We start from the raw sequence: 24488 nt of genomic DNA on the forward strand, positions 1-24488 counted from the left end.
AATCCTGGCCAGCGCCAGGGCCCAGTCCCCTGCCCTATACAGCCTCTCAGCCACGCAGCTCCTATGAATGGCCTGGCAGACGGAAGGGCCCTGGGCCCTCCAGGTGTTCTGGGTGCAACTCCTGGGACAGGCTGGGCCCAGAGCACTCACTGCAGCCCCACTCAGCAGCACAGGCACCAAATTCTGCCTCCCTGTCGTGTCACACTCTCCACGCGGACCCTGTGGGGACCAGAGTATGAATTCTGCTTTCGTACCTGCTCTTGCCACTGCTGTCCATGAAAGGCCTGAGGACAGGGGTCAGGTGGAGTCTGGGTCTCCAAGCACAAGGCTGATGACCAGGGTGTGGCCCCGGCTCCCGGAAGCTCAGATCTGTTTCAGTTTGTCACTTCGGCCCTGCTTGGTGTGCTTCCTTTTCTTTTTTACTTATCCAGATACGACTTACAAACAGCGATGTGCGCGGGTCTTAAGGGCACAGCTGGAAGAACTCCTGCATCCACACCTAGACAATGACCGCTGAGTTCAGGATCCAGAGCACAGGGCGCCAGAGCCTCCTCCCCGCTGTTGTCCCTCCTCCCTGCTGTTGTCTCGTTCAGACGTGATGCTGCCTGTTTTGTACCTTACATCAGTGGTCTCCAACCTTTTTGGCACCAGGGACCAGTTCCGTGGAAGATGGTTTTTCCACGGACCTGGGAGGGAGATGGTTTTGGGATGATTCAAGCACATTACATTTATTGTGTACTTTATTTCTGTTATTATTACATTGTAATAGATAACGAAATAATTACACAACTCACCATAACATAGCATAAGTGGGAGATCTGAGCTTGTTTTCCTGCAACTAGACAGTCCCACCTGCGGGTGGGTGATGGGGACAGTGACACCCTAAATGTGTTGCTTATGTCCAGTCTACTCCATCATCTCATTTTGGTTGCTGTCACTGCAGAAAACTCTGCTTCAGGCTGGGCGCAGTGGCTCATGCCTGTAATCTCAGCACTCTGGGAGGCCAAGGCGGGCAGATCATCTGAGGTCGGGAGTTTGAGACTAGCCTGGCCAACATGGCAAAATCCATCTCTACTAAAAATACAAAAAAAAAAAAAATTTAGCCAGGTGTGGTGGTGCAGAACTGTAGTCCCAGATACTTGGGAGGCTGAGGCACGAGAATCGCTCGAACCACAGAGGCAGAGGTTGCAGTGAGCGGAGACTGCGCCACTGCACTCCAGCATGGGTGACAGAGTGAGACTCTGTCTGAAAAAAAATAAAGAGAGAGAGAAAACCCGGCTTCACAAAGACAGGCTGCTGGACATGGAAGCAGGCTTTTCAGTGCTCACGTGGCAATCTCAGGATATTCCACCTCGACTTTCATTCAGAACATATGGAGATTTGAAGTTGTCTCAAACACACTTTTAGGGCCACTGTCATTTGCAGTCTCAAGCAGTTGATCCTCTTCTAGCACAGACAAAGGTGATTCGCGTGGCTTATCCACAAATGGGTCACGGATCCATTCCTTCCCAGTTTGGGGTTCTTTGGTGGTTGGGAAGTAATGCTCAAGCTCTTTTCAAAGCTGAGGTAGGGGCCGGGCACGGTGGCTCATGCCTGTAATCCCAGCACTTTGGGAGGCTGAGGCAGCAGATCACCTGAGGTCAGGAGTTCAAGACCAGCCTGACCAACATGGAGAAACCCTGTCTCTACTAAAAATACAAAATTAGCTGGGTGTAGTGGCGCATGCCTGTAATCCCAGATACTTGGGAGGCTGAGGCAGGAGAACTGCTTAAACCTAGGAGGCAGAGGTTGCGGTGAGCCGAGATCATGCCATTGCACTTCAGCCTGGGCAACAAGAGTGAAACTCCGTCTCAAAAAAAAAAAGAAGAAAAAAGAAAGCTGAGGTAGGTGATCATGCACCAGCTGGAAGAGAGAAGGCCCTGGCCCCGTCTCTTTCAAAATCTCTGCTAATGTTTGAAACATGTCAAAAATCCCAGTGTTCCCTCGTCACCCCCATAATTCCAATTTGGCTTTGAATGCAGCCACTTTATCTGCCGACTTGAACACAGTTGTCATTCTTCCCTCAAGTGACAGATTGAGTTTGTTGAGCAGGTTGAATATGTCGCACAAGTCAGCAAGTTTTGCGACTCATCCTATGTCAATGAAATATGGTGCCAGTGGGGACTATTTTTCTAAAAGAAATCTCTGGAGCAGCTCTCATAACTCAGAAACTCTGGCCAGTGATCTACCTTTAGAAAGCATCTCACTTCTGTGTATCAGAGAAGACGTGTGTGCACTGCGTCCATCTCCTCACAGAGCTGCGAGAACAGACCTTGTGAGTTAAAGGAATGCACTTTACTGTGGCTGATAATTTTAATCACATCCTGCAAAACGTTCTTAAGTTCAGGTGATGTTTTTTGGCACAGCTGCAAGAACAGATGTGAGTTAAAGCCATGTACTTTAATGTGACCGATCATTTTAATCACATCTTGCAAAACGCTGTTAAGTTCAGGTGACATTTTTTGGCTGGCCGGCATTTCTCCATGGACGACACATTCAGAAGTGACCTCTTTGACCTGAGTAATGAAACCAGAAAGCCGTCCAGCCATGGCAGTCTCTCCTTCCATGCACATAGCAACATAAAGTGATCAATTCAGCTTTCCTGATATGTAATCAAAGACTTGAATACCAGCTGTGGTGTGGGTTGGCAACAAAAGCACACATAACACATCCTCATGCACATCCTCCCGAAAATCTATTGCACAAAAACAAGCATTGTTGCCTTGTTTTCAACATCGGGAGACTCATCAACCCTGGGTTGTGTACCGCAGTGACTCGTTAATCCCCTCTAACAATTGTGCCTCAATACCCTCTGCTGTTTCATCAATTCATCTAGTTATGGTGCTAGCCAAAAGAGGAACACGTGCCACCTTTTCAACTGCAGTCTCTCTCAAAAGTTCACGACAAATGTCCTTAGCAGCAGCAGGCAGGATCAATTCTCCACCAACAGTAAAGGGATTCTTGGCTTTAGCAATGCGGTTAGACACTAAGAGTGATGTTCTCAGTGCAGACACAGTCGATTAAGTGGTGGCCTTCAATCATTGCTTCTGTTCTTCGTGTTCGTGTTTTTTTTATTCTTTTGAAAAACTCTAAAGGTTTGTCTTTTAATGAAGGTGCTTGGTCTCCACATGGCGAAGTGGTTTTGAAGGTTTTACGGCTTCACTGGATAGCCAGTGGTCACATATTATGCAAAGCGGGCTTGGGGAATGTGAATCACTTGTTGCAATGAACCCGTAATTGAAGCAGGGCTTTTGCTGTTTCCTTTTAAATGCAACTTTCTTTGAGTCTTCCGCTGTTTCACCATTGGGCCTTTCCCCTTTTCAAAGAAGCTCTCCAGGGACGCTTGATTTTTTTCTTACTCATTTTGGCTAGGGTTAGCTGGTGGACGTACCCAAACTGTGACTGAGACACATGCTGAGTGTTGGAAAGAGGCATGGATGGAAGTGGTAAATAACATCACAGGCGGGCCACACGCAGACTAAAATAAGCATCAGGTTCTGACTTAAAGCCTGCCTCCAGACGCAGAGGTACAACTGAAGTACATCAACTCACTTGCCACTATAAAGCCTGCCACCAGATGCAGCTTAATCACCCGCCACTCACAGATGTGGTTTTGATATGAGTCTACAAGCAACTGACTTACTATGGTCTCGTGCAGTCAAACCTCTCTGCTAATGCTCACCTGTATCTGCAGCTGCGTTCCAGCGCCAGCATCACTGCCTCAGCTCCACCGCAGATCATCAGGCATTAGATTCTCATAAGGAGTGCGCAGCCTAGATCCCTTGCATGTGGAGTTCACAATAGGGTTCCTGTTCCTATGAAAATCTAATGCTGTTGCTAATCTGACAGGAGGCGGAACTCGGGGTAATGTGAGCGATGAAGCTTTGCTCACTCATCCACTCCTCACCTCCTGCTGTGAGCCCCAGTTCCTAACAGGCCACAGACCAGTACCAGTCTGTGGCCCGGGGGATGGGAATCCCTGCTTTACATAAAAGGGATCACACAGTTTGCACTCTTTGGGTCTTGATGCATTTGCCCAACATTAACACCTGTGAGATGCATGAAAGTTGTTGTATCCAGATGTCCTTTTTCATTGCTGCATAGTGTTCCACTCTGTGAATGGACCACAATCTACATCTCCAGTGTACTGCTGACTGGCATTTGGGTTGTTTCCAGTTTGGGTTATCATAAAGAACGGCTAATGCTGAACACCTTTTTTTAGGTGAGTCAGGCACTCATTTTTGTTGGGTCTGCACCCAGGAGTGGAACTCCTAGATCATGGGATAGGTGCAGGTTTAACTTTAGTGGACTGTTAGCTTTGTGCATTTCCCATCTCACTTTTCCTTGCCTTTTGTCCTTTATTATTTCAAATTTCTTTTAGAAAGAGGTGGTGAACAAGAGTGAAATAAAGATTCTGAGTAACAGTGGTTATGATGAAACGATTCCATGATTCTCAGGTCTGTGGTTAAACTTCTCTGTGATGGTGCTCACTGCGTGTTATGTATACAATTAAGAAAACAGAACTGGCTGGGTGCTGTGGCTCACACCTGTAATCCCAGCACCTATGGAGGCCGAGGCAGGTATATCACCTGAGGTCAGGAGTTCCAGACTAGCCTGGCCAACACAGTGAAACCTCGTCTCTATTAAAAAAACAAAAACTAGCCAGGCGTGGTGGCAGACGCCTGTAATCCCAGCTACTTTGGAGGCTGAGGCAGGAGAATCGCTTGAACTCGAGAGTTGGAGGTTGCAGTGAGCCGAGATCACACCAGTGCACTCTGGCCTGGGCAACAAGAGCGAAACTTTGTCTCAAAAAAGAAAATAAAATAGAACCAACATGCATGCAACGTTAGAGAAACTGTTCAGTTCACTGTGGCATGTTTCCACAACAGAATGGCATATGGTCACTGAAAACAGTTTTGACATGGGAAAAGGTTCTTGTCTATCGTGGGGGTGGAGGGAGCACGGGGAGGCAGAACCGAAGAAAAAGTCAAGTCCCAAGTGGACTGAACGATGCCCAGAGTTTTGGGGCTTTCAACTGATGGGAATTACATCTAATCACTAACGGTGACTGCCTCTCATGGAGAATATGATAAATTTCTGTTTTTCCATTTCTTTATCCTTTACTATACTTTCCACATTTCCTATGATGAATATGTTTACAGTTGAAAAAGAGAAGCATGTAAGAGTCTGATTCCAAGATTCTATGATTTTTAAAAAGCCTATAATTATGAGCCTCCTCTAAATAACCCCAAAGGTCAGAGACCCTGGCAGCCCTCAGTGATGTGAATGGGGTGCTAGGCGCAGATTCTCAGTGACAGAGAGCTCTCAGGGCAAAAGGCAGGACTCAGCCCCTGCGTCGAGCACCCTCCCAGCCCTCAGTCGCCCTCAGGAATGCTGAGCCCTGTGCGCTGGGCTGCCCTGTGCCCTGCTGACCTAGCTCCTCCCCATTCCGCAGACCCTGGGGTCTCTTCTATAGCAGTCCGGGGGGCAAGAAGTGGGCTGGGGTGGGCCAGGCATCAGGAGCCCAACTGCTATGATGGCTTCAGCCGTGAGCAGCCCCTTCCTCTCTCTGAGGCCCAGGGTGCCCATGAACACTGAGCCAGAAGGAGAAGGTCCCCACAGGACTCTTCTCTCGGACACTGAGGCCTGCAGCTGGGGCAGAAATCGCTCTCACAGGTCTGATTCCCCATCCCTGGGCAGGATGCACTAGCTAGTTGGGGTACAACTTCCCAGTTTGTTTTAAGCAGAAACTCAACCCATTTGATGCATCACACTGGAAATTAGAACTCGCAGCAATTCCTGTCTTTGAAGCTCCTGTGAGTGCCCCTCCCTACTCCTCCCTGCAAGTCTTATGCAAACCAAACAGCCACAGGTTCCATTGGGCTTTTGTGGTGTGATCACCGCTAATTTTCCACGTTCCCTTTCGTTTTATTTTTCCTGCTCTAATTTATTAATTAGCCTCTCTGCTTGCAACACCATCCCAGCCCCAGAGTGGATCTTTCAACACTGTGAACTCCTCTAAATGTTTTCTCTGCTAATGTGTCTCAGTGGGGGAGTGGAGAGGGAGCTTCCTGCTAAAATGGAGATTCCCCAGGGGAGGCCCCAGCCCTCCTTCCTGAGACCTGCAGCTTCCAGGTGTGTGGGTGAGCAGAATTTTGAAGAATGCATTGGACTTTGTCAGACCCAAATGCACCCATTAGTATTACAAGCAAGCATGGCTTACAAAATAATACCTAACATCTTACGGATTTTTAGGCACTAAATACTATTTTAAGCATTAATTAATCCTCAAAACAACTCTATGGAAAGGTATGATCATGCCCATTCAACAGCTGTGCCAACTGAAGCACAGAACAGTGAAGCAACTTGCCCAAGCCCACCCTGCCAGGAGAGGTGAAGCCAGGCTTGGCCCTGAAAGGCAGCTCAGCGTGCCCTTGGCCTGAACCACCACCCCACCGGGCTCTTCCTAAGGAGCCTCTCCCGGCTCAGAGCAGACCCCCAGTGGTGTGTGGCCCACCGTGATTCCTCGGGCCCTGAGAGGATCCAGGTTTACAGGGAAGGAAAGCTACCAGCTGATGCAGCTACAGGAAATAGCACTGCCAAGGTCCTTTTCTTACTAATGAATTGTACATTTCATTTCTTTCTTGTTGTTAAAAAAAAAACCCCTTGGAAAATACTTTTGCAAGCACCCAGTGCTTATCTGGTACTTTCCAGCCTTCTGAAAGAGTCTGTGGTCACTGGGACACATCACTCCCTCCCTCTTTGGGGACCCAGTGCAGGACACACAGGCTGCCCTTCCTCCAGGCCCTCTCATGCTCAGGGATCTTGGATCTGGATCTTGCCAGATTCCTCTCTCCCTACCTGGTGCCCAGTGCCACATCTGAGGCAGTCATTCCATAAACAGCTACGGTGAATGAAGAAACAGCTGGCTCTGATGGTCCAGCTGCTCCATGCTAGCAGGTTTCTGTGGCGTGGAGCCACCCGGCACTAGCCAAGCCAGCGTGTGCAACACACAAAGCGTTTCTGCATGAAGCCCTGTCTGCATTTTACCATCTTCCATCCCATTTTACCTGCTTCTCTAAATAAAACCATCTGGCTTCTCTTGAGCAATTCAGGTCTACAGATTCACCAAGCAGTAATTATTCACATCACAAAACCATCCTTTAACCAAAGGTACCAACATCCATCTCCAGGCACCGAGCGTATTGTGTTTGTAGAGACTGGGCTTGATGCACTTGAGTCCTTCCCACCCCACGCTCCCAGGAATTTAACCGAAGAGTGGTCCGGCCCCGCCGGAAGACAGGCTCTGGGCAGGACTCCGGAGTCGGGCTTTGAAGGAAGAGGCAAATCTTGCCAGGTGGCACAGAGGACAGTCCTCCAGGGAGAAGGAATGGGACAGAGAAGGCAGGACGGGTGATGTTGGGAGCAGGCAGGGACAACAGCACCTCGGGGTGGCAGGCGGGGTGGAGCTTCCAGCCCAGAAGCCATGATCAAGCAAAGCCCACAGTGACCACACTAGGGATCACTGTCCAGCGGTGCAGCTGCATCCAGCCTGAGTGGGCAGAGGGTGGGAATGGCCGGTTAAGAAGAAGTCAGCGGTCATGCTATGTCTCCCAGAGTCCCGGCCTCAGAGGAAGCTCTGCAGCAACACCACCAGCCCCACTTGCAGACAAGAGCCGGTACAGCGCCCTGGAGGAGCACACAGCACCACTCCATAGCTGTGTGACCTCGGGAAGCCCCCTGAGCCTCTCTGGGCTTCAGCCTCCTCATCTGGGTAAACACCACCTGTGCTCACAGGGGTGTTGTGACCTCAAAGTGAGAAGATGCGCTCACGGTCCTGTACCGGTTAATTTCACACGGCAGCCTGATCCGGCTAAGGGGTGCCACACGGCTGGCAAATATGCTTTCTGGGTGTGTCTGTGAGGGCGTTTCTGGAAGAGATCAGCATACGGGTAGGTAGACCCAGGAAAGGGAATCCGCGCCACCAATTCGGGTGGGCTTCCTCCAATCCACTGAGGGCCCAGATAGAACCAAAAGGCGGGGAAGGGTGCCTTCTCTCTTCCTGAGCGGGGACATCCTCCTTCTCCTGCTCTCAGGCCTCAGAGCTCCTGGTTCCCAGGCCTTCAGACTCTGGGACTTACCCACCAGGCCCTCAGGCCTCAGATCTGGACTGAATGACAGCACCTGCGTTCCCGAGTCTCCAGTTTCCAGGTGGTGGATCACGGGACTTCTCGGCCTCCACCATTGCAGGAGCTGGTTCCCATGATCAATCCCCATACGCATCCCCATCTGTATCCCATTGGTTCTGCTCTCTGGTGAGCCCTGACTGATGTGGGTGCTTAGAACTGAGTCGGGCCGTGGTCAGAGCTCAAAGACGCTTCCGTCATATTACAGATGAGGAGAGTGGGGAGGCTGAGGGCACGCACTTCCCTGGTAGTTCTATATGAGCCCTGGCCCACGACAGGGAGGCACCATGCTTTGTCTCACGCACAGCGATAAACAACGCAACTGTCCCCGCCCACCCTACAACGTCCAGCCATCAGCCCGCGAGGAAGGGGACTGAGCCCTCCAGCTTGACGACACAGCGGTGGGAGCACAGGGGAGATGCTCTGTGTGCTCTGCACAAGCAACGTCCCACGAGGCTGGCCTCGATGGGTCGGAGATACAGGGGAACCAAGGGAGGAGGCTCCCTGGGGAGGGGGATTTTGCCTGGGGGAGAAGCTGAGCAGGAAGAGGAAGGCTGTTTGGAGAGTGGCCCCAATGCTAGGGCACCCAGTCTATGAGGTAGAGGCCCAACCCAGGGGCCAGAGAGTCAGTACTTTCTTACCCTGATGAGTGTATCTTTTCCTCATTACTCAACATTTAATGGGGTGACAGCCGGGATTAAACAGTAAGTCATCTGCAGCCCCATTAGGGCCCCAGCAAGATGGCTCCAAATTAAATCTAACAGTCAATGAAATCGTCAATATTTAATTTACTCATTGCAGGTGGCAACTTAGCCCTGTGACAATATCGTTTAATGGCAGAAATACTGGGATTTATCACACATTATGGGACTGCAGAGCTGCCGAGCTTCCTTCACGAGGCGGCTGCTGCCCAGGGAGACCTCGAGGGACCCTCCACAAGCGGCCCCAGGAGGTCTGAAGCCCAAGGCCAGCAGGACCATGAGGCCTGACCACCGGAAAGGCCCGGGGGACCTCTTGCTGGGCCCACCCAAAGCAGTGCTTTCTATTTCTGGAATCCACTTTGGAAATAGAAAACTTGGGCTAAGGGACAGAGGCCCCTCCAAGCGGTGGGCTCTCCCTCCTCCTCTGACCTCCCTCCCTTCTCATCAAAGCTGTACCCTAGATGCTCACGGCTGGGCCCGCAGCATTCAGGAGCCAACCGAGTGAAGAGAGACAATGGCCACATCCACTCACCAACCACAGGGAAAGAGGAGGCAGCCATCACGCCTCAGTCCTGGGCTCCACCCTCATCCCAGCCCTCCTGCTGGTGGTGGGAGCTGTACCCAGGGGTCACTGCCCACACGGCAGTCCAACGGCCACCTCCACCTCAGCACTGCCCCCTCCCTCCTCCCTGAGCTCACAGCTGCCTCATCCTGCGCATTCTTCTGTACCCGTGGCCTCCCTGGCCCCGCGTGTCCACTCCTTGGCCACTGCTGTGGACCCACAGCCTCTACAGGGGACCGTAGTCTCTGAAAGCCAGGCTGAGAACAGTTGCACGGTGCTCACCCAGCCTCAGAGGGTCAGGCACCGGACAGTGCACTTTACAACAATTAGCTCTTCTGGAAAAATCTGTTTGGGTTTTTTCCCTGATCCTTTGCATGAAAAACCCTCTGAAGGTACAAAAGCAAGTTCCCGAACTGACTGTGGAAGGAGTGAGAGAGACCCGGGCTGCCGCACAGGGCTGGTGTGTGGGCCCCTCACAGCGTTCCTCTGGGGCTTGCCACTGCCCGTCCTCATGCTGCCTCCAGAGGGAGTTCTCAAATCCATTTTATTCGTATTTAAATAACGTATGCACGGAATCAATAGTCAGCCCTCTCTTTCTTCTACCACTGCTTTTTTTCTCCTGCCTTGAGTTCCCATTTGTTTGGCGTTCTGGGTTCCTCCTGCTAATTTTTCCTAAGTTCCCTGATAGAATTATAAAACCCTTTCCTGTGCAAACACACCAGGCACCAGTTCCCTGTTGCTAACCTAAATACGTTTCTCTCCAGGTTGCTGGGGCCCCCTCTCCTGAATTTAGATCTGCTGTTTTTCTGGGCTTAATTCCTTTATTTCAGTAGAATGCCTCACCCAGTAGCTTTCTGAGAAAGGCGACGCATGAAATAAGCATTCTAAACCCGTTCAGGCCTTGCATGTCTAAAAGCAGAACTCTAGCTGGACCTGATCACCACTGGACGTATTTTTTTTTTTTTTTTTTTTTTGAGAAGGAGTTTCGCTCTTGTTGCCCAGGCTGGAGTGCAATGGTGCGATCTTGGCTCACCGCAACCTCCACCTTCCAGGTTCAAGCGATTCTCCTGTCTCAGCCTCCCGAGTAGCTGGGATTACAGGTATGTGCTACCATGCCTGGCTAATTTTTTGTATTTTTAGTAGAGACAGGGTTTCTCCATTTGGTCAGGCTGGTCTTGAACTCCCGACCTCAGATGCTCTGCCCACCTCAGCCTCCCAAAGTGCTGGGATTACAGGCGTGAGCCACCACGCCAGCCCCCATCCCTGGGCATTTTGAGTGCACGGCTCTGCTGGCTTCTGGCATCTGGGCCTGCTGCCTCCTTGACTCTCTCCCTACACAGTGAGGGTCTAGCCGGGGTCTGCTCAAACCCTGTGCTCTGGAATTTCATGGTGTGCACTGCAGTGTGGACCTTTTCCTGTTAGTTGTGCTGAGAACTCCGAGAGCCTTCTCAACCCAGAGGCCTGTGTCCTTCGATTAGGAATGTGCACATTACATCCATATGGTTCTCTCTGCCAATACCCCTGTTTTATCTGAAACTCATTAGTTAGACAGAGATTTTCCAATTTTCACAACTTCTCTCACCTAGTCCCATTCCATTAGCGTCCTATTCTACTTTTTGAGAGATCTCCTCAGCTTCATCTTCCAGCCTTCCTTTGATTTTTTTTTTTTTTTTTTTTTTTTGAGACGGAGTCTTACTCTGTCACCCATGCTGGAGTGCAGTGGCATGATCTTGGCTCACAGCAACCTCCACCTCCTGGGTTCAAGTGACTCTCCTGCCTCAGCCTCTTGAGTAGCTGGGATTACAGGCGCCTGCCACCACACCTGGCTAATTTTTTATTTTTATTTTTGTATTTTGTAGAGACAGGGTTTCACCATGTTGGCCAGGCTGGTCTTGAACTCCTGACCTCAGGTGATCTGCCCACCTTGGCCTCCGAAAGTGCTGGAGTTACAGGTGTGAGCCACCGCACCCGGCCCCTCCTTTGATTATTTAACTGCGCGATCTACATTTTATTTCCAATGTCTCCCGCTGGTTCCATGGCCGGTCCCCGCTGGAGCGCCTATTCTGATTCAGATGGTCTACTGCCCGATTTCTCGGAGGATGAGACAGTTTTGGAAGCCTTCTGCTTCCTGCATGGTCTCCTCTCCCTCTCAGATCCAGGTTCTGTCTGTTTTGGTCTCTTCCTTGTTGGAAGCTCCCCTGGCATGTCCTAAGACTGCTGACTATCTGCTCCCATCTCAGGACGAGGCTCGCATGCCTTCTGGAGGGCCTGGTGTGTTGGTGATGCTGAATAACAAATGTCTTCTAGAGAATGATGACATTTTGCCCCGACCCATCTTCTCATACTCTCCACTTTGTGCTTCATGCCTTAACTGCGGGGCTTCTCACATTTCTGGGCCTCTTTGCGCCTTGCTCTTGTGTGGGCCTTTGCTCCTGCTGTCTGTCCCCTGCCTGGGTCCTTCCTCCTCCTTTCTAACTGGTCCAGGTGAACGGTAGACACCAGTTCCAACCAAATGCTCTCCCAAGGTCCCAAGAAAAGGTTTCATTCACACCTGGCTGCCCCTGGCTCTGACCTGGAGACCAGTCTGTCTCTGCTCCTACCATGGAGAGGAAGCCAGTGATGGGAAGACGGGCAGGTCATTCAAGATGCACCCAGGTGGTCCCGGTGCTGCAGAGGATGTCTGAGCTGGGCACAGCAGAAGCATCAATGAGAGGGAGCCAGTGCTACCCACGGGAAAAGTCTTCATGGAGGAGCTGATCATTGAAAACAGTAAAGAGATGGCCAACAGGGGAACAGGAGGGAAGATATCCCAGGAGATGAAATGGCTTCAGTTGAGACCAGAGTTATGAAAGAAGCACAGGTGTTCAGGAGATGCAAGCACAGGGCCCAACCGGAGCAACAGCAAGGGCAGGGGCTGAGCCAAACGTGAGGCAGCAAAAGTAAGCCCGGCCAGCTCGTGAGAAGTCGGGGCAGCGCCTCCAGGAAGCGCTCTGAGCAGGGCCAGTCTGCACCCCAGAGAGCGGGCCCTCCGCTGTGTGACCTCAGCACCAGACGTGTCTCTAGTCCTGCAACCCTCTCTAATGGCTGAAACCTGAGCATTCCTCACTGCACATCCAATGCCTCACACAAGGCCTGGCACCCAGTAGATGCTAAGTAAACATCTGCCTGAAAAGACAACCATCCCAGGAAACCCCTGGATGCCGAGGCCTCCACAAGCCACGGGACCCATTGCTGGATCTATTTTTCCATTTCCTGCTGATCTCCAGTCGTCTTGGCCCTGCAGAGACGCCTCCTTCCCTCCACAGCTACCTGAGTTCAGTGTCAGATGGCGGCTTTAAGAGACGACATCAAGACCACTATCTCTTTTTTCCTTCACTGCCTGAAAAATGAGAAAATTCTGGGTCGACACTGCAGTCCGGCCGCACCAGGCAAAGCCCCCCACTCCTGTTCCTCAACGACTACAGTCACCTGCTTCCCAAATCGTCGCCCAGCCCTCCACTGGCTGGAAGCCAATGCTGTCTGCACCCGTATTAAGGGGCCGTGGGTGACCTGGGCTGCTGGTTCTTCCCATGTCTGTCTTCCCCGAGAGCTGTGTGATGGTGACTCTGTCAACTGGACTGGACCATGGGGTGCACAGACGTCTGGGCAAGCGTTACTTTGGTGTGTCTGTGAGGATGTTTCTGGATGAGATTCACATCGGAATTGGTGGCCTCAGTAAAGCAGGTGGCCCTCACCAGTGAATGAGGGTCTCATCCAACCAGCCGGAGGCCTGAACAGAGCAAACGGTCTCAGTAAGAGAAGTCCTGCTGTCTGCCTGCACTCAGCCTGGACACCAGGGTTTTCTTGCCTTTGGAGGCAAACTGAAGCATCAGCCATTCTCAGGTCTCCAGCCTCCTTTTGGACTGGAACTTACAGCATCGACTCTTCAGGGTCTCCAGCTTGCCCACTGCAGATCCTGGGACTTGAGGATCTGTCCCTTCAAAATCACGTGAGTTGATTTTTTTTAGGAGTCTCATTCTGTCACCCAGGCTGGAGTGCATTGGCGCGATCTCGGCTCACTGCAACTTCTGACTCCCTGGTTCGAGCGATTCTCCTGCCTCAGCCTCCCGAGTAGCTGGGATTACAGGTATGCGCCACCACGCCCGGCTCATTTTTGTATTTTTAGTAGAGACGGGGTTTCACCACGTTGGCCAGGATGGTCTCGATCTCTTGACCTCGTGATCCACCTGCCTCAGCCTCCCAAAGTGCTGGGATTATAGGCACGAGCCACCATGCCCAGACTGATTTTTTATATAATTTCAACTTTTATTTTAGATTCAGGGGGCACAGATGCAGGTTACATAGGTATACTTTGTGATGCTCAGATTTGGGGTACAACTGATCCTGTCACCCAGGTAGTGAGCATAGTACCCAACGGTTTTTCAACCTTTGCTCCCCTCCTTCCCTCTCTGCTCTAGGAGTCCCTAGTGTCCACTGTTGCCATCTTTATGTCCCTGTGAATCTAATGTTTAGCTCTCACTTCCAAGTGAAAACATGTGATAATTGGTTTTCTGTTCCTGCTCTAATTTGCTTAGGATAATGGCCTACAGGCTGGGTGTGGTGGCTCATGCCTGTAATAGGAGCACTTTGGGAGGCCGAGGCGGGCAGAGCACCTGAGGTCAGGAGTTCAAGACCAGCCTGGCCAACATGGTGAAACCCAGTCTCTACTAAAAATACGAAAATAAGCCAGGCGTGGTGGTGCACCCCTGTAATCCCAGCTATTCGGGAGGCTGAGGCAGGAAAATTGCTTGAACCCGCAAGGTAGAGGCTGCAGTGAGCCAAGGTTGCGCCACTGCACTCCAGCCTGGGCGACAGAGCGAGACTCCATCTCAAAATAAATAAATAATAAATAAATAAATAAGGATAATGACCTCCAGCTGCATTCATGTTGTTGCAAAGGGCATTATTTTATTCTTTTTTATGGCTGCATAGTATTCCATGGTGTATATGTACCACATTTTCTTTATTCAATCCACCATTGATGGGCACTTAGATTGATTCCATGTCTTTGCTATTGTGAGTAACGCTGAGATGTACACACAAGCGCATGTGTCTTTTGGGTAGAATGATGTATTTTCTTTCTGATATATACCCAGTTAATGGGATTGCTGTGTCAAATGGTAGCTCTGTTTTAAGTTCTTTGAGAAATCTCCAAACTGCCTTCCATGGTGGCTGAACTAATTTACATTCCCACCAAGAGTGTATAAGCATTCCCTTTTCTCTACAGCCTCACATAACTTTTTAATGATCTGTAGATGCGCCTCAACTTACAATGAAGTTACATCCCGATAAAGTCACTGTAAGTTGAAAATATCCTAAGTTGAAAATACATTTAACACACCTGGCCTGCTGAACATCATAGCTTAGCCCAGCCTAACTTAGTGTGCTCAGAGCACCTAACATTGGCATGGCTGATGGGAGCTGTAGCTCACAGCCGCTGCCCAGCATTGCAAAGGAGGCCCAGCCTAACTTAATGTGCTCAGAACACCTAAATATTGGTGTGGCTGATGGGAGCCGCAGCTCACAGCTGCTACCCAGCATTGCAAGGGAGTATCACATGGAATAGTGCTAGCCTGGGAAAAGATCAAAATTCAAAGTATGCTTTCTACTGACGTGTACTGCTTTTGCACCATGATACAGTCACAAAAGCGTAGTAAGTGAAACCATCATCAGTCAGGGACCATCTGTACACCACACATCCTACTGGCTGTGTTTCTCCAGGGAACTCTGACAAATACAAGCTGGGTCCCATGTAACCCAGTGTCTTGCTCAGAGGGAACACCAGGTACTAGATGGACACATGCCTGGATGAAGAGCTGCCTGCAGGTGCCTCACGGAACGGTGGGGGACAGAGGCTGGGGCGGGGTGGGGTCGTGCTCGACTTGCGATGTGGCCAGAAGACTCAGCTCCGATGCATTTAGAGGCCCTACAAGAACACCTCATAGCACCAGGAATACAGCCGCACGGTACAGTTTTCTCTTCCAAGCACCATGATGATAAAACAAATCATGACTCGTTCTACCTTTGCATTATTTCATGGTTTGCAAGGTACTGGCTCATCCAGTTCTTTCAACAACCCTGGGCAGACACTGCCATCTGGAAATGAGGAAGCTGAGCTCTCTGGGGGCACAGGGGCTGCCCCCCAGATCCCTCCTCATAACAGAATCAAGATCTCAGCTTCTCCGCAAGGACACTCTGCAGCTGTGACATGGACTCCCTGCTCTCCCTTCTGGGAACAGAGGGGAAACCTCACGGGAGGCCTGGCCTGGCAGCCATGCTCACACCACTGCAGCAGCCCTGAGGGCAAGACAGCACACTGGAGAGGGAGGGCGACCCGCCACGCTCACACCACTGCAGCGGCCCACAGGGCAAGACAGCACGCTGGAGAGGGAGGGCGACCCGCCACGCGCACACCACTCACCACTGCAGCGGCCCCGAGGGCAAGACAGCACACTGGTGAGGGGGGGTGACCCACCACGCTGAACTGTGTTTCGAGGGTACTGAGGGTGGACCAGCCCTCACCGTTAAGGATTTTGTTTTTTTACCTAGAAATAAAGTGACTTCTATGAAGCAGGGTCTGAGAGCCCCAAGATGACACGATCCATGGTTTCTCCAAGCCTTTCTCAGCAACCCTCGTCATGGTCATCATCATTGTCATCATCATCCCCAGCAAGAAGTGGGGCTCAAGGATGAAAGAAGAGAACGGATACGAAGGTGGCTGTAAACAGCAAGGCAGCGTCCAGGCCTCACCACAGACTTTGTTTTAACTCGGAGAACCCGAGGCCTTCTCTGGCTGTACGCTCCCAGGGACCATATGGGGCTGAGTCCCATGACAGGCGCAGCACCTGAACCCAGCCCACAGCAGAATCAGGTGACATCTGCAAGGACAAACACCACCAAAGTTCGGAGAAGCAGGCCCACCCCACACCTCTGCTCAAAGCTTCTCTCTCCATGTGGGGGACCCCAAGGGCCAGCCACACAAGACATTTCTTAATTTTGTGGACACACCTGTCACCTGCCTTTGACTCAAATCATTGACTTCCTGGTAATGAATCAAAGCCTGGCACACAGACGGCACTCAGGGTCATCTTTGGAAGGGCACTGGCTCCAGGGCCAGCCAGCTGTGTTCCAGCCCTGACCTCGGCCTCGTCCAGCTGTGTGTCGGGAGGGTTAGTGGAAGCTTCGGCTTCCTTCTCACTGAAGCGGACCCAACAAGATCAAGAGTGTGTGTTTCCGGGGGCTGTGGGGAAGATGAAACAGATGAATATCTGTACGTATGTGCTGCCACTAGACAGTGACAAACACAGAGGATTCAATATACTCGTTAATATTAATATTCACTGAGGCCTCAACCCTCTGTCTTCCCTGCATCACTCTTTAACCATTATCTTCCCTAAACACAGACCCACCCAAAGACACGCTCAACAGTGAGGCCACTCTTCCCACCGACAGCCTCGGCCCGAGAGAGGATGGGACTTCGCGTGGTGCACCCCAGCCCCCCTACACTGACTCTCGCACCCCTGAACCTGGGGTCTCCCACTGAGCAGCTCAGGCCTGGCCATTTGGCAACCCCAGGGGCGCAGAGGAGGACCACTCCCAAACCTCCGACCTTCAGCAGCGAAACAACAGCCCCTGACTCGGCAGGAGAAGATTTTACTCACTGCAGCTCAGCATTTAAATGACCCGATTATGCTAATTCCAGCTGCAGTGATTAATAACTACATTTTAAAGGGAGATGCCTCCCAGGGTGAGGTCTTTGGGGAAAAGTTTTTGCCTGCGGCACAAGTTCCCATGTGACTTCAGACAAGCAGTGGGTCTACTCTGTTCATTCATTCATTCACTCATTCATTCACTTATTTTCTAGGAAGGATTTTAAAAGCCTCTTCTTTTCCATCCCCAGTCTCGGGCCCAAGTCTCCTGGCCACCTGGCCTCCCGGAGACTCACAGTAAACTGGGCCTGAAGCCGCCTCTCAGGCCAGTTGTCAGTGCAGCAGGTGTGGACCAAACCTGCTCTTGCGGCCCTCTGCAGTGTGAGGCCGGGCAGCACCTTAACATCTCTGAGCCTCAGCTTCTGTCCGTACACTGGAGATGAGGTGGTTGGAAAAACAACGCACATAGGGTGCCCGGGGCAGGGGCATCTCAGGGGCTCGTGTCCTTTCCCTCCCCTGTGGTGCGGTGGGGCTCCCAGCAGGGCGCCTGCAATGTGGCGTGAACACCGCAGCCACTCTAAGTCCCAGCCTGGGGCTCAACGTGGCTTAAACAGCAGCCCGAAGACGGGCATTGCTGGACGTTCCCCCCGGGCCACCTGTCCAGGGCAGCTGCCAGGCCAGGCTTCCTGACCTCTGACCACAGCAGCCTCTGGTCCAACTCGGCTGCACACCTGCTTGTATGTGGATGGCCATGCTCATCCCCCTCAAGACGCCTCCCAGCCTCTCCCCCCTGCACAGCCCTCAGATGTGGGTCATTTGGGTCTGTGCCTATCCGCCCCCCACCACTACACTAGCCACCTGCATCCAGCGGAGCTCACCATCTGTCCAGCAAGAACTCAGTCACTCCGCTCCACCCTCCCTACCCCACAGGTTCTGCCACTTCTGACTTTTTCCATCCTGCACGGCCCTGGTCCTCCTATCAGTCCAGGTTCTCACCATTTTCCCAGTTCTTGGCTGAGGGGTTTCCCTCTATCATCCCAGATGCAGCCTCTCCTCCCTGACTCCTTTCCCAGTGCCCTGAGCTGAGACGATTCCCCGGGCCCCCCAGGTGTTCTGGCTGTCTGCGCCGTCTGTCTCCCTTGCCCTCCAGACCAGAGATGAGCGGCTGGTGTCTGACCTGGGAACAGCGAAACAGGACCACACTGCCCACTGGCTGGGAAGTCAGACTGCCACACTGGAGCCACCGCCAGATGCCAGGCAATGGGGAAGACGGGGCCATCCCAGCAGCCTGGGGTGAGTGCTAGCCATGTATCACAAGGACCCTGAGCAGGGACTCCTAGGCACAGGGGGTCAGGACACCCCCATCCCAAAGCTGCACACCCCCTGCTCCACCACTTCCTCTCTAAAGGAGGTGAGCCCCATCCAGAAATCCCACTTCCAAAGGCCCGGCTCCCACGGGCCTGCTCACCCACTGGGCACCCAAGGGAGGGCTGTGTCTTCCTCTGGAGACAGGTGTTTCTCCAGCCATCCCTCCAGCCTGGAACACCCCTTCCACAGCTCAACTCTCCTCCTCCAGAGCCTGCCAGATGCCCTCCCACATCCTGGGCACTCCCTGCATCCCTCCAGTCCCTCACTCCTATGCTGCCTGGGCCTCCTAGACAGGCTCCAGGGCCCCACCCCAGCTTTCCAGCATAAAGGGAGAGGCAGAGCCGGGGACGTCCCCAACCACGCGACGAGCCCTGCTGCTCACTGAGCTTCAGAAAACCCGGAGTCTCCAGCCCCTTTTTGAGCGAAGTCTGAGCCTTGTTGGGTGCAGGCACTTGCCCAAGGTCACACAATCTGCGTGAAGGTCAAAGCAGACAAGCTGGGCCCCCAAGCCCAGCTCTTGCCACACAACCCTTGGGCAAGCCAGCGTCTATTGGGAGCTCTGGGGCCACTGCAGCGTCCCTGTGAAAAGACAGGCCCCAGCACTGGAGATGCAAGAGATCCAGCCCCTGTCCCCAGGGAGTCCCTGGGCAGGCAGGGAGACCACAGGTCAAGGCCAGGCAGGTGCGGTGAAGGGAGCCAGGAGTCCTCCCTTCAGAGCCTGGGTCCCTCCATCCGTCTGTCACAGGTGGGGGCCAGGCCGACCCTGTCAGCTGCCACACACATCAAGGCCCCAGCATGAGGCAGCGGTAGCCCCCGCAGTAACCTCCAGCAAAGCCATCAAGACCAAGAAAAACTGTGATGGGTGAGGTCCAGTCCAAGATGGAAAAGGTAGCATCGCTGCAGAGGCTCCCAGAGCAGCGCCCACACTCGAGTTAGTGCATTATATAGATAGACACTTTCTTGACAGACTTTGCAAGGCTGATCTTTGTCTCCCACCCCCCAGCCTCTCCATTCAACTTGCAATCTCCCCCAGAGCCCATTGGCCAAGTCCCCTGTGTGCAGGTTGAGAAAAAAACACAGGTAAAGATGACCACAGCTCAGTGCCTCTGTAAGAAAACACGATTCTCTTTCTGCTTCTCCATGGAGAGCCACGTGGAGCTGAATCAGGAACTTTCTCCAACCACCGAGTCCCCTGAGGTGGGGGCTGGAGATCCTCTCGCTCACGGGGGGTGGCCACCAATGTGCCCTGCACAGAGACCAGGGGGACAGAGGCTAGGCCACGACAGAAGAGGCTTTTTTTTTTTTTTTTTTTTTTTTTGAGACGGAGCCTCACTCTGTGGCCCAGGCTGGAGTGCAATGGCGCGATCTCGGCTCACTGCAAGCTCCGCCTCCCGGGTTCATGCCATTCTCCTGCCTCAGCCTCCCGAGTAGCTGGGACTACAGGTGCCCACCACCACACCCAGCTAATTTTTTTGTATTTTTAGTAGAGATGGGGTTTCACTGTGTTAGCCAGGATAGTCTCGATCTCCTGACCTCATGATCCGCCTGCCTCGGCCTCCCAAAGTGCTGGGATTACAGGCGTGAGCCACTGCGCTCGGCCAGTCTTTTACTTTTTAAAAAATAAATTGTATTCCAGAATACTTTTTGATTACGGAAAAGTTATGAAGATATAGCACAGAGCACTCCCCAGTAGCCCACGCTGTTTCCGCGACTGTTAACGTCTGACACCGGCCTGGTGCATCTGCCTCCACTAGGGAACCAATGTCATGCACATAGTTTGTTAACTGAAGTCCACACTGTGTTCAGGCTTCCTTCGTTTTTCCCAGTGTCCTTTTCTGTCTCAGGATCCCAACGAGGATCCCACATGACATTTCATCATCACTCTCCCCAAGCTGCCCTGGGCTGGGAGAGTTTCTGACTCTCCTTGTTATTGATGACCTGGACAGTCTGGGGATGGGTCAGGAATTTTGCAGAATGTCCTCTTAGCTGTATGTGTCTCTTTCTCTCTTGATGAGGCTGGGGTTATGGGCTTTGGGGAGGAAGACTGTAAAGGTGTGTGGTACCATTTCCATCACGTATCAAGAGCGCATCTTGTCGACCTGGCTTGTCGTTGTTGGTGTTGACCTTGGTGACCTGGCTGAGGTGTGACTGTCAGGCATCTTCACAGCAGTTACTCTACTTCCTTCCTTCCATACTGTGATCTTTGGGAGGAAGCCATTGTGCCCAGCTCACCCTTAAGGGGTGGGAGTTACCCCTCCCTCCTTGAGGGCGGAGCAGCTACAAAAATTATTTGAAACTCTTCTGCACGGAAGATTTGTCTCATCTTTATTCATTTATTGAATCATTTATTTGCATCAGCAGGGACTAAGAAATGTTTACTCTGTACTTGGTCTATGATGCAACACATATTGAGTATCCCTTATCCAAAATGCTTGGGACAAGGCTGGGTACAGCGGCTCACACCTGTAATCTCAGGACTTTGGCAGGCTGAGGTGGGCAGATTGCTTGAGGTCAGGAGATCGAGACCAGCCTGGCCAACATGGCGAAACCCCGTCTCTACTAAAAATACAAAAAGTAGCTAAGCGTGGTGGTGCATGCTTGTAATGCCAGCTACTCAGGAGCCTGAGGCAGGAGAATCACTTGAACCTGGGAAGCAGAGGTTGCAGTGAACTGAGATTGTGCCACTGCACTCCAGTCTGGGCAACAGAGTGAGATTCCATCTCAAAAAAAAAGAAAAAATACCTGGGACCATATATGTTTTGGAATTTATATTTTTTTGGATTTTGAAGGACTTGCACTGAGCCTCCCTAACCCCAAAATCCAAAATCCTCTAATGAGTGCTTCCTTTGAGTGTCCCATCACTACTCAAAGTGTCAGGTTTTAGAGCAGATTTTTTTGGGTTTCAGATTTTTGGAAGAGGAATACTCAACCTGTCCTACTTTATTGACTTTGTAGCTCAAACTGCTCCAGCTGTGGCCACTGAGGGCTCTCTGACTTGGTTCTGTGTGGCTTTGACATAAGAGTCTCATCATTCTGTTTTTTGTTGTTACCTTCAGGCACTACAAGACGCTCAGCTCCTGAATGGTACCATTCACAGCTGCACCAAAGGATACTGACACTTCCTGCGGCCAGAGTCTCTGCAGGCGTCACTGCTTCGTGGAGCTCACTGGCATAGGGTTGGACCTACAAAGCAGGACAAAGGGACTCCGTGTCCACGTGATCCATGCTCGCCTGGCCCTGCTGGCATCAGTTTGCAGGAGCTCCCTAAAAGAAGGGGTGTTTTCATCACAAAAGACACCCCAAAGCCAGCTGCTGCAAGCTGCCTGGTTCTTCCACCCTCAAGCTCTTAGTCAGAGGCCTGGAAAGGCGCTTGAGCTGTGAAGTCAGGAGGGCGTGGGGTTCAACTCTTAGGGCTCCATTTCCCCAACTGAAAAATGGAGCCGGCCGGGCATGGTGGCTCACACCTATAATTCCAGCACTTTGGGAGGCCGAGGCAGGTAGATCACTTGAGGTCAGGAGCCCGAGACCAGCCTGGCCAACATGGTGAAACTCCGTCTCTACTAAAAATACAAAAATTAGCCAGGCGTGGTGGCGGGCATCTGTAATCCCAGCTACTCAGGAGGCTGAGGCACAAGAATCACTTGAACCCGGGAGGTGGAGGTTACAGTGAGCTGAGATCACACCACTGCACTCCAGCCTGGGTGATACAGTGAGAATCAGTCTCAAAAAAAAGAAAAGAAAAGAAAAAAGAAAGAAAGAAAGAAAAGAAAAAGAAAAATGGAGCCATTTGAGGATTGCAGATCAGATGCGTGAAAGCCTGGGGGCCCAGCTGGCTCAGCATACGACATGCGTGGCTGAGTGCAGACTTGCCGCTATCTCACCTGATCCTTGCCGCTATTCTATAAGGGCCTATAGTGTCCCATTTCACAGATGAGGAAATGGAGGAACAGAGAGGTTAAGTAACTGGCCCAAGGACATCCAGCTACTAAGGGCTGAGATTTGAGCACTGTCTCGTTTTTCCATGCGCTCTGGACAACCTTCAAGCTCTTGACTCTATCATCATCACATCCTCCAGCAGTGCAGCCATTTCATGGAACTACAGGTGGTCAACTCTACAGGTGGTCAACCAAGATCACAGCTCCACACTAGCACTGGCACTCAGGGAAGCCAGAGCCCAGGGAGGCTGTGCAGCCAGAGCTGGCTTATCAGAGATGCATGGCATTCCTGCCTCGATCCCAGGCCAGTATGCTTTCCACTAGGAAGAAAGATTAAAAGCGTCCTGAAAGGAGGCATATTCCCCACCCCTTGAAGCCGGGCTGGCCATGCCATGTGACCTGCTCTGCACAGAAGGGCAGGGGGGATCTTTCCTGCACACTATTTTTATAGGCTCGAGACTCCAGGAATTCCTAGTTCATTCTGCAAAGCCACTGGGCAAATGCTGGTCAAGCACAGCTGCACCACCAAAGGCAGCACCTGTGCCAGGGGAAGGTGGGACCTGGTAGGGCTGGGTGTGCCAGGCAGCAGCCCCATGCCCACCCCTCTAGGTCTGCTGCTACAGAGCCACCAGTGGCTCCCCAAGGTCTCCCCTTAACCACCTCAGCAGTGGTACCAAGGCCAGCATGACCCTCCCCACACCTGCCTACCTTCAACAGCAGCAATTCCTAGGCCAATTCTCGGCCCTCCTTAGAAACTTGGGTTCAGGGTCAAGGTGGGTCCATGTGGTCAAAGCTCGCCGAACTGCTCTAGCACTGCTCATCCAGTCCAGCCACAGAGAACCATGGTCCTGCCCCCTCCAGCCTCACCTCTCAGGGTTCCCTCTTTGCCCCAAATTTAACTCTAAGCTCTTTGGAGATTATACAGCCAGGAAAGATTGGGGGGATAAGTGGCGAGGGACATAGTCTAAGACTTCCTTCAATCCGCATGCTGATTACATTCTGACTAGCAGAAAATGGGGGGTGGCTCTTCGTCTGTTTTGCCTCTATTTCTTCATCTGTAAAATGAAACCACTCACCTCCTAAGGTCTGGCCAGGATGAGAATCAGCTTAGCACTCAGTCAGCACTCCTCCTCCAACCCAGCAGTGCTCAAGGTGTGGTGGCCATTCCAGCAGTACCAGCAGAGCATGGGGACTTGCCTCAAAATGCAAATTCTCAGGCCCACCCAAGAGTGATTAAATCTAAAACCTTGGGAGGAAAGGCTCAATAATCTGTGTTTTGGAAGGAGTTCTAATCCACCCACACCCTGTGTTTTTCAACCACAGGGCTCCTCACTCACAGCTGGACCCTGTAAATCATCATCATGGGCCCCTGGCTTGGCTATGAAGCCTGTTTGGCGTGAGTGACTCTGAAGCCCTCCTCTCACCTGACAAGGTATCCTTGGGTTTTCTCCGTCCTCCCTTGAATTCTTTCTGCCATGTGTTTTTCAGATGATAAAGCATTGGTGCCTGGTAAACAGCCCTACTCAGGGCCATTCGGGGCGGGCAGCAGAAGGAGTGCACCCGAGACCACCTGTACTGCACACAGAGTTGGGGAGATGCTGAGAAGGGGTCTCCACTTTCCACTCTTGGACTTTGGGTGACTCGGGGCCAATTTACGCTGTGTCCACCCTTTGCTCTCCCAGGTACCCGCAGAAGCCTGAATTCCCCAACACGACCATCCACTCCAGGGCTTCCAGTGCCTTGGGGCTGCTGAGACAACAGGGCCTGGCCCTTGGGCGGCTGTGTCCCTCGGGCAGCTCTGTCCCTCCCTTCCCAGAAAACTTAGCCCTCCCACAAGCCATCAAAACACACTGTGCCTCCACCTCCAGGGCGCCCTTGTGGGTGTGCCCGGTACAGCCAATCTCTCCTCTGGGTCACTGCATGCCCTGACATGACTTTGCACTGACCCCTCCCACACGTGCTGGGTCTGTCTCCCAAGCTCAGCCTCAAGCTCTTACGGACACGTCTAT

The 24488-nt window shown here is 52.0% G+C and overlaps 1 protein-coding gene across 5 annotated transcripts in view; it reads right to left on the bottom strand.

Moving 5' to 3' along the window:
- PHF21B (PHD finger protein 21B) overlaps positions 1-24488 on the bottom strand; it is a 130979-nt gene that overhangs the window by 68125 nt on the left and 38366 nt on the right. Inside the window, exon 1 of one of the 5 annotated variants that reach the window (XM_063663307.1) lies at positions 21595-21715. The exons of the other annotated variants lie outside the window; for them this stretch is intronic. The gene's annotated coding sequence lies outside the window, so the exon portion shown is untranslated. Of the gene's footprint in view, positions 1-21594; positions 21716-24488 lie in introns of those variants that run through there. 5 annotated transcript variants of the gene reach the window in all.

This window comes from Pongo pygmaeus, chromosome 23, assembly GCF_028885625.2.
Source record: "Pongo pygmaeus isolate AG05252 chromosome 23, NHGRI_mPonPyg2-v2.0_pri, whole genome shotgun sequence".
In the NCBI taxonomy this organism is placed as follows: Eukaryota; Metazoa; Chordata; class Mammalia; order Primates; family Hominidae; genus Pongo; species Pongo pygmaeus.